Source organism: Papio anubis, chromosome 7 (assembly GCF_008728515.1).
Source record: "Papio anubis isolate 15944 chromosome 7, Panubis1.0, whole genome shotgun sequence".
Lineage (NCBI taxonomy): Eukaryota > Metazoa > Chordata > Mammalia > Primates > Cercopithecidae > Papio > Papio anubis.
Window position 1 is genome coordinate 107,406,475 of NC_044982.1, and position 11,200 is coordinate 107,417,674.

General features: G+C 36.8%; 1 long non-coding RNA gene across 1 annotated transcript; it reads left to right on the forward strand.

Annotated features, from left to right (window-relative positions):
- The first annotated feature begins 6,601 nt into the window (after positions 1 to 6,601).
- Positions 6,602 to 10,304, forward strand: LOC110743713. Its single transcript, XR_002523156.2, has 2 exons — positions 6,602 to 8,712; positions 9,359 to 10,304. It is a non-coding gene; the product is annotated as an uncharacterized LOC110743713 (long non-coding RNA).
- Positions 10,305 to 11,200: the final 896 nt, after the last annotated feature.

Consider the following 11,200-nt stretch of genomic DNA (forward strand, 5'->3'; position numbering starts at 1 on the left):
ATATATGTATTAAACACACTATTACATATGCATACATTGGGATTGTATGTGCATATAGTTTTATATCTAAGAATATGTTTATAAATTATATATGTTACTAAGTGTCAATTATACATTAAATAGAAAATTTTTAAAGGATGAAAAACATGAATTAAATGAGTTATTAAAAGTTTTTAAAATTGTTCAGCTTATTTTACTCTAAATATTATCCAACACATTATTAAATTTTAGTAATGTTTTGTGAAAAGATGCATTTTTTTTTAAAGTATGTGTTAATATTTTTTGATACCGTTATTTAAAGTCATGGCTCTAAGTTGATTTTATTTTGACACTCTTCGTAATGCCTCTCAGAACTGAAAAGCTACTTCACAAGATTCATAGATCACAAAGGAAATGGTGCATTTTGGCTAAATTTGCCAAATTAGGTTACTCCTTTTTAATACCATTCACCAATTATGCTTCATTAAATTCAATATATATTTCAATATATTTCATTAAATTTGGCTTTCCTGGTGTTACATTTCCACCTTTCCTGATGGTAATCAGTTGCTCTTGCAACCTAGTCACATGATGGTATGTTTTTATATTTTTAACAGAAGATTTCAAAGCCTAATCAAACATCTTGTTTATTTTTTAAACTGAGAAAGTTTCATTTCCATGGTTTTTAAATTTTGCATATCTGAGTGTTACCTTCCCAATTGCTGTTAAAATTTTATTTTCACTTTGAAGGAACGGATCAGTGATGTGTGTGTGTATGTGTGTGTGTGGGTGTGGGGGGGGGTGTTTATAATATCTACTGGGAGATGTTCTGGGAGTCACTTCTTACCAAAGAAAATGTTATCAAATGTGCAATATTTATTTGCTTAGAAATAAAAATGTGTATGCATCTTTCATTTTGAAAACTCTTCAAGTATATTGCTACAAGGCAATTAAATAACCTTTTTGTGGTTACAAAACACAGGGGATACACATACATAAGCATATTCAAGCCTTTGTATATACATATACTTAATCGTATCCATAAACATTTTCTTAGAAAACACCCATTAATCACATATGCAAAGCATCTATCTATCTAGACACATATGTTTTGTGAGTACTTATATAAACACATACGATATCATATGTATATACACAGAAAAACGTAACTCTATACACATTTATTATCCTATTGTAATCAGAATTGCATATGTACTTATGTCATTTACCAAAAATTTTGAACATAATTGTATACATCTAAATGTCTGTAATGCTTTATGTACGCATACCTATCTCTATAGACATATATAATTCTTTACATAATACTATGCATATGCATATACATTTGGATAATCCTATACATAATATAATGGTGTTAAGTTTATAATAAATAATCTTAGCCTTACTCTGTGCATATGTGTGTATATGCACTACTTAAGATACTATAATCCATAAACTTACTAGGCAGTGGCATGCATAAACTGCATGTTGAATGCCCACAGATACGCAAGGGCACTGCTCAGCCCTTCTCCACAGTGGAATTTCAACTCCCCTATGAGGGTTCTTCACACTTCACACTCAGGGCTGGCCAGCATAGGCCAACTCAGGGTGCCAGGTCTGTATTTAAATGTTATCTAGCTTATTTTATTTTATTTCATTTTATTTTATTTTATTTTATTTTATTTTATTTTCTTAGATTAAAAAGCAAATATAAATTAGGGTTCCAATATTTTCTTCCTACACCCCTATAGTTCATCGTGTGCCTCCGGCTTAATTGAACTCTATACCTAGCATGGCCTCTTGGCTGCCCTAGGCTGCCCACGTCACTCTAGAATAGCCTGACTCTGGCTTCAGTGCCTTGTAGCCGTACATCTTCCAGGAACAGCTGCCTGGGAGATCAGCACATTTACCTATGGGCCTCCTGATCTGATTTGATGGAAACGACCTGTAGAGGCAATATTCCCAACATTTTAAATAAGAAGTTGATAAATTCAGCACAGAGAACCTACTGACAAGGAGGGGCGCTATGAATATGAACAAATAATTCAAAACAGAATGGACACAAATGACAAATCAAATGGTGGAAATTAAAAAGTCAATTGAAATTGCATTATCTATTCTTACTGAATACCCACTTACATATGTTAGCTCGAATTTTCAAAATACCCCTCTTAAGCAGGCGTCATCTTTTCACTTCCAAAGGTGAGGAAACTGAGGCCTGGAGAAAGCTTAAATGATTTGTCTAAAGACCACATGCCTGTCAAGTACCAGAGCTAGACTTCACAATCTAGGTCTGTGGCTTCAAAGCATACACACTTTACCACTTTACATTCAACCATGCTACCTTCTCCAGCAAAATGCCATTTCATTTTTTAAGAAAATCAAATTAATGAAATTTACAAATTTGCTGGTCTGCAATACTAACAAACATTCATGAAACAGATGAAACAGGCCAACTCTTATGAATGAGAGGGTAGATGAACTTAACTTTTCTGGACTATTTTAACAATATAAAAAAAAATCCTTACAAAGGTCCATTCCCTATGTCCATTTCTAGGACTCTAGCATGTGAAAAGAACTGTACCATCTTTATACTTAAAAATAATAAGGTTGTTAAAATAATATTAAAATTATGCAAACAACTTTCATCTGCAATGGTAATTGAAAGGGTTAGTAAGTGATGCTAGATTTTTGTTCAGAGTATAATATAATCACTAAAAGATGTTCACAAGTGTTAAATATTAATGTTATATTAAGTGAAATAATAGAAAATGGCACAAATAGTATAATCACAACTTTGGAAATATATATGTATACATACTGTGTGTGTGTATATACGTGTATATATGTATATACTGGAAGGATACATGCTGTGGCAATATATTTAAAGAAAGGAAGGAAACTTGCTATGATGATAGTAGAGTGATTTCTGTTTATTTTGCAATAAATGTATAATCTGAGAAAATTAAATACTTGTTTATTTTTTATTTTATTTATTTATTTATTTTATTTTGAGACAGGGTCTCTCACTCTGTTGCCCAGGCTGAAGTGCAGTGGAGCAATCTTGGCTCACTGCAACCTCTGCTTCCCCGGTTCTCATGATTCTCTCACACCTGGCTAATTTGTTTTGTATTTTTTGGTAGAAATGGGGGTTTCACCATGTTGCTCGGGCTGGTCTTGAACTCCTGACATCAGGTGATCCATCTGTCTCCACCTCCCAAAGTGCAGGGTTTATAGGCATGAGCCACTGTGCCCGACCTATTTTTTTTTTTTAAGCTGTGGGTTTGGAGGCAGAAAGATTAGGACTCCAATACTGAAGAATTTATTTAAACATACCATGCTTCAGTCTCCTCCTCTGTCATGTGTGGGTAGAATCCTTCCCACATAGGGACTTAGGCTTATGGCACACAGAAAGTCCTCAAAAAGTGCAAGTTCCTCTTCTATTTTCCCTTTGCAGGATCCTTAGTAGGACGCTTAACTTCTCAGGACACTCTGATGACTCATAGATATTCCGTTACGTGGTGGAAAACCCCATTACTTTTCTGGTCATTTAAAACAACTAAGGGGAAAAGAATAAAAATACCCAACCTGGAAACTGACCTCATTGACTATCTTTTTATTCAAGTAGACTAGCATAAGGTCATGAGCCCACTTCCATAGCACAGCTTATGGTTCTTAATTATTTTTAGGAATATATTTAAGAATATTATATAAACAAGAATATATTGAAGACTACATCAAAAATTATCCATTTCTCCTACATACTCATAGCTGCCAAATTCTGCATGTAGTATCTGGGAACTCACAAGTCATCTTAAGTTTCCATAGGCCCCAGGTTGCAAAGCTTTGGAAGTGGACCTCATTTCAGGAAAAAAAGGAGACGAAGGACTATGGTGTCAGAGAGTGACATGCAGAGGAGTTCCCTTCCTTCTCCTTGGCCTTGCCCCTCAGCCACCAATTACTCAGATGAAGAGAGCAACTCAGAGAGTGAGGGGCCTTCTCAAGGAGCACAACATTCGAAACCCATCATATTAATGCTTTCTTTCACAACACTTCCTCTGCAACAAACTCTGGACTCACAGCCTTTATGTGACAAGGAGTGATGATTATTAAACCACCGCTACTCTGCACTTTATTTAGAACAAAGCCTTCAGGTATTTCTAGGAGTGGAGATGCTACCTGAAAATCAAACAGGTCCAAGCATTCGTAATAGTGACAAGCAAATAAAAACAGTTCTTTGAACCTAAAACTCAAAGACATAGATAATGTGTAGAGTCAAACGAATGATCTATGCACACATTTATCTCTTACTATGATTTTGATGCAAAAATGTCCATCACCTCCTGTCACTCATATCAGAATCAAACATGTCTCTGAGGATGTGCTTCAGATAGAAGGTTATCAGAAGTTAGCCCAGCACTCATTTGAAAGTCTGTGTAGGTTAGTGATTTAAAGCAGGGATCAGTAATTTTGTTCTGTAAATGGCCAAGTAGTAAATATTTTAGGCTTTGTGGGCCATATGTAGTCTTGATCACATATTATCCTTTGGTTTTTGTTTGTTTTTACAAGTCTGTAAAAATATAAAAGCCACTCTTAGCTTGTGGCTGTACAAAAACAACCATAGTTTGCCTACCCATGGTTTTGGGTGTGAACTATAAACCCTGACTACTTAGGTTCAAATCCCTCCACTTCTAGCTTTGTTACCTTTGGTTAGATGCTTACTATTTTGTGCCTCGGGAAAATGGTGGAGGGGGGGGGTCATATTAGTACCTCCTTCATTGAGTCTTGTGAGGATTCAATCATGAATGCATATTAAATATTTAGGACAGCAATGATATAATTAGCAAAATGCAGCCCTTAGCTTTTATCAATAGATTTGGGAGGAGGGTCCAAGCCTGGTTTTTTCCCCAGGGTTACTCAGGACCTCCAACTCCCCTAGGGAGAATGGCCACTGCAAAAAGTCAACCAATTTTGCTTTTCTTGTGACTTATTGTACACAGGGAGGGATAAATACTGTGTGTTTAGAGTTTTAAAATAGTCCCCATATGCAAAGTGGGATAAAAATAGCTCTCACCTTACAGGGTTGTTTTGCAGGAAAAAATGGAATGATGAATATGAATTTGCTCATTATAATGTATAACTTTAGTTATTATCATGGAAGATACCCGATGATTATAATTACCAATTAGACAAGAGTTTTTGGCAGAATGTTTTTCTGGGTGATAGTCATGATGCAATATATTTTAAGTATGTTTAATTAGTTCATGTTTCTTTCTGTTCTTACTTAGACTCTGCACTTCCATAGAATGAGAAGGTCAGATTTACTCCTCAGTCTCAGCACTGAGCACATCACTGTGGCTGGATATACATACACACACACATATATATGTATAATATTAGATAAAATCACTTTCTTTCTAAGGGATAAAATATTTATGATTTATGTGTTTGCTTGTGCTTTCTCTTTTTTTTTTTGAGACGGAGTCTCACTTTGTTGCCCAGGCTGGAGTGCAGTGGCACCATCTCGGCTCACTGCAAGCTCCGCCTCCTGGGTTCACGCCATTCTCCTGCCTCAGCTTCCGAGTAGCTGGGACTACAGGCACGGACCACCACGCCCGGCTAATTTTTTGTATTTTTAGTAGAGACGGGGTTGCACCGTGTTAGCCAGGATGGTCTCGATCTCCTGACCTCGTGATACGCCCGCCTCAGCCTCCCACAGTGCTGGGATTACAGGCGTGAGCCACCGCGCCCGGCGCTTGTGCTTTCATTTACTGACATTTTGAAATCACAAAGGACTTGCAATTCAAAATGGCTGTCAGAATAAACGCATGCTGAACATTCAATGTTCCCAATAATAACAGCACAAATAGATGCAAGCAAAATAAACCATCCATCCATATGCTGGAAAAATAAGACAAGGCTTCCTTGGTGGTTAAGAAAATGTAAGGATTCCTGAAAGGGGGAAGGCACATGGGATCGGATTGGAGAAGGAAACAGGCTTAGCAGGGAGCAGCTGTTGAGAAAGCTGGGAATGGCTCTGGAAGTGCCGCAAGCCTGGGTGCAAATATCAGAGGAGCAGAGAGGGGACTAGTACAGGGCAATCATCAGGGAGCCCGCACCACAGAAGAGCAGGATACGTTGTCTGTCTCCTGTGTTTCACCATCTTCACCACCCAGTTGGTAACTCTAGGAGAAATGAGAAGACCCTGTACCCAAAAAAGTTGTACTGGAAGTACATCCCACATGTGTAGGGTCCAAATAAAGGACACTTCAGACATGTACAGATTTAGAAAGTTAACCATCTACAAGTCCTCCCTGGTGAACTTCAGCAAAGCAAAAATAATATATGGAACATATTATGATACTTGTTTCAAAATAAAACAAATTAGCTGGGCGTGGTGGCTCACACCTGTAACCTCAGCACTTTGCAGGGCAGAGGCGGGCCTCAGGAACACCTGAGGTCAGGAGTTCCATACCAGCCTGGCCAACATGGTGAAACCTCATCTCTACTAAAAATACAAAAATTAGCCAGGCGTGGTGGCGTGTGCCTGTAATCACAGCCATTCAGGAGGCTGAAGCAGGAGAACCGCTTGAACCCGGCAGACGGAGGCTACAGTGAGCCGGGATCACGCCACTGCACTTCGGCCTGGGCAACAGAGTGAGACCCTGTCTCAAAAAAAAAAAAAAGAAATTATTATCGTGAAAACAGTCATGATAGTCATGAACAAATAGTCCTATTCATACAAGATGAAATACAAATGACTAATAAATAGGTAAAAAGATATTCAACTTCACCAATAACAAAGGAATGTAAGCTAGAAAAAAATGCAATTTTCACTCATCAGAGTAACAAACTTCTATCATATCAAATATTGATGATGTAAAGAAATTGATACTCTTTTTTACAACTGGGTAGTATTCCATGGTATACGTATATTCTGTGTTTTCTTTATCCACTCATTGGTTGATGGGCACTTAGGTTGATTCCGTATCTTTGCAATTGTGAATTGTGCTGTGATAAATATACACTGTTTTGTAAGTATAAATTTTTGCAGCTATTCCACAGTACAATTTTGGCAGTGTCTATTAGAGTGAAAAACATATCTCCTCTGACTCAGCAATTCATTTCTCAGTTTCTACCTTAAGGATGCACTTGCACGTGCCCTATATGAAACTACAAGCATGTTAACTGCAGCAGTGTTAGTTACAGGCAAAATTGGAAATGAACATCAAACTGGGATAAGCACACCATGGTACATCTGGACTATGTAGTACTTGCAAAAGATGCAGATAAGCGTACGTATACCAATGTGGAAAGGTCTGTGAAACATATTGTTCACTGCAAAAAATAACAATTCTAAGAAAAAGAAGTATAGATAACAAAATTTAGGTATAAAATCAACCCACATACAAAATATAGATCTTTGTATAGTTGTATATCTCTCTACATGTTTGTATATGTTTTACAAATGTATATCTATCTATCTATCTATCTATCTATCTATCTATCTATCTAGAGATTGATTTCAATTCAAAGTAAAGTAACAGTATATTTGGATGCACACCAAACATAAGAGTAGCCTCCTCTACCAAAGGGACTCAAAATAGAAATCTGAAAAGCACAGAAAACTACAAAGGTAAAAATAAACAACTCTATTTCTATGATACCTTCTTTTAGCATTTTGCTGTACATCCTTCCAGCCATTTTTCTATATAGGTATAGAGCGAGTTGGAAGTCTTGATCTGCAGCAAAGGACCTTATTTTAGAGGTGAAAAATATATTAGTGTTAGTGAATAGATGTAGAAGAAATTGAAATCTGTGAACTCTGAGAATTCAGGGGATGATGTATGGATCACTGACACCTTGTGGAGAAACAGACAATGGGGAGATAAACTGTGAAATGTGCCCATTGCTGGAACTTGAAGAGTGGATGAGGAGTTTGATGGAATGATATGGAGGGTCCAAATGCCACTGAATCACTCAGGCACCCTCCTCCCCAGTGACCTTAATGACACCCTGTTTATACAAACGATAGCACAATGAGAAAAAAGTAGATACAACTGGAGCAACCCACCCAGGAAAGTGTTTGGTAGAGTTTTGCAGAAGACAGGATAAGATCTAGAGGAGAAGAATTGGAATTATAAATACAGTGGTTAATTCTAGGCCCTACATGTGTGGGAATTTGGGCCAATTTTGCTTTTATATTTCCCAGGGGAAAAATGTGTATTTCAACTATATTCTCAAATTTATTATTATAAAGTTTTTCATAGTATTAATGTCTTCTTGAAATTTTGAAACATCATATTTATCCATGTGTCAGGATTTTTTGGTTTTTAATGTTACTTGTTTTTTATCCTTCTTGATGCTATTTGCCTAGGGTTTATCTATTTTATGAATCATTTCAAAGAACAAGCTTTTGGTTTTGCTGATTAAATCATTTCTGGGGAGGGGGAATGTTTTTCATTAATTTCAGTTTTTAGCTCATATTTTGTTCTTTTGAATTTCATTGGGTTTATTTTCCTGCATTTCCCTGCCCACTAATGAGATTTTGGATTTCCTCTTCACTGCATTGCCTGTGCATTGCCTGGAGGCAGCAGAGCATATGGTTAATAAAACATACTGAGGATGAATGAGAAAACAACCTGGCTCCTGGAAGGAGAGCAACAAGGTGGAGACTTCTCACAGAAACAAGGAGAAGGTCAGAGAGACCTCTGGGAGCATCTCAACTTGGAGGTAGCTGTTTGCATGAGGACAGTGCTCGTTCTGAGATGTTAGTTTCACAGAGTGGTGTTCACAAGGGAAATAAGCTAGATCGTTACAGTCTACCCTTACATCAGGAAGAGGAGAATATTTGAGGCTTATATGGCAAGGCTTTCCTGCCCCTAAACTGTCCAGAGTTGCCTTAGTATTGATTGTCTTAATTATTGTAAAGTTTGCTGGTAATGCTTTTGTATTAAGAGTAAAAGACAATCCTTGAGAGCTGCAAACATGAGCCCAGAGATCCAGGAGATCAAGTTAATAATTCTGGATATCAAGAGATCCATAATTACTCAGTTCCAACCTGTTTTCCTTTGATGCCTTAATCAAGGTTTAGTTATAGTTAACCTACTTTCAAATGCTGACTTCTACCCTCCCTCCAAGAATCACCGTGAGCATTTCCTCCGCTCTCTAAGTTTAGGAATTTAGGACTTTCCCCCAAGAGAGGCACTGTAGAGAACAAAAATATGAGATCTCAAAGACACTTGGCCATTTCAAATAGGAAAGAAAAATTTGCATCCAAACAGGACAAATATTTCACTTACTGTGAATGTAATCATTTTTCTGACTTTGAATTCCTTTTCCCGAGGGACTAAACAACGTCTTCATTCTAACCTTTCAGCACTTGGAAGTTTTTCTCCTGCTTTAGTTTCCTGTACAACCTCCGGAAGAGTTTTCCTCGGCCCTGCTACCTGTTTCTTCCATCACTCTGTTGCTCAATGGACTGGTTTTTACATTAGTGTGTTTTGATAGCACACAATGGTTTCCTCAGTTACACAACAGACTCGGTGCCAATAAACTTTCTTCGAGGTAATGTAAAGCATATTTGAGCACAAGAATGATTGCATTTTCGTGGCTAAAAATAAGCAGTTGCTTTTAATTTTCCATGAGAATGCTGGCTCTTAGCACAAGAGGCCACGTCCTACCTGGTGAACTCTTTATGCTAAAGTCATCACTATGTGGCTGGAAATGCGAAATTCAAGTTTTCATTATGTAACATAAAGGGAAAAGCCCACAGGCAAATCTCTCTTTAATTCCATCACATCGCTGCTCTTGCACAGTGCTTTTAAAACAGACTATAACAAACATACCTTAACAGAGAAACAAGTCCTACCCCAGCTAATTTACATAAAAAGACTATCTTTATTTTTATAGTAATAAAAATAGCTAGGATTATCTCATTTAATCCTTATACCATCATTACGAAGTAGGTAGTAGTATATTCACAAAAGGAAGTTAATCATTTCTTATTTTCCCCAGACACCACAAGCTTAGGAGGCTGCATCAGCGTTTCTTATTGGAGGCATTTTCTTTTCCTCCAGATTTTGACTGTTAAGGTAGCTTGTCACAGCAACAAACAATTAATCAAGTCTATAAGGGCATTTATAAACCATCTACGTCTACATTTTTTTCTTACTGTAGATGGATTTAAAAAGCCGTTTCAAGATGTAATCTTATGGGTCTTTTTCATGTTTTTTGAGGGCTGAGATATAACTTTGAAGTAGAGCCCAAACATGAAGATCATGAAGATGGCTTCTTCTCCAAATGACATGATATTAAAAACTTGAAAAAGACAAAAAAAAAAAAAAAAAAAAAGAAGAAGAAAGAAAAACAAGAGAGAGAGTGAGCCAAGGTAACTTGAATCAGACAAACTTGGTTCAAAGTCATTATTCAACAAATGTAAGCTGTTATCATCTTGTCTCCATCATTCAAATATGTCCTATATAGATCATCCATTAATTTCAAATATCTAATTAACTACACCATTAAATAATATGAAGGTGATGTTTAGCAGGTCATTGGCTCAGACAAACTGCACCTCAGTCTCTAATAGAGAAGGAAAGAGAAGTAACATTTACTAACACCCACAGTATGCCTCATATTGTTGCCAGAAATTTCAAATGCATCATCTATTGATGCATGGAACCCTTTCAACATTCTTAGAAGATAAGTGTTATCTTAACTTTTCATTTTAGGAAAACGAAGCTGAGAGTGGTTAAGTATCTTGCTTAAGGTAACATTTATACCATGGGGAGGATCATTATAGTTGAACAGTTAAATACGTGAATTGAAGGCAATATTACAGATCCCCACTACTCAAAATGTGGTCCACTGACCAGCATCGCTGACATTACCTAGGAGCTTGTTAGAAATGCAGCACCTCAGTCCTCACCTTGTCCCTACTGAAGCAGAAGCTGCATTTTTAATATGGATCTCCTGGTGATTTCTGCAAACATTAAGGTTTGAGTACTACTGTTATAAAAGAGACCCAAGTACCCATATCCACTACCCCTGTCGTTTTACAAGTGAGAAAATACACTTAAAAAGCATAATCACTTTATGAGCAAATAAATATTAACTTTTTAAGTATAAAATATCAAAACTCATCATTTCAAGGCCACAAGACAGTTTTTTTTCCTCCAAAATTTGGTAGAATTTCCAAAATAAACAGAGCCAATAAGAA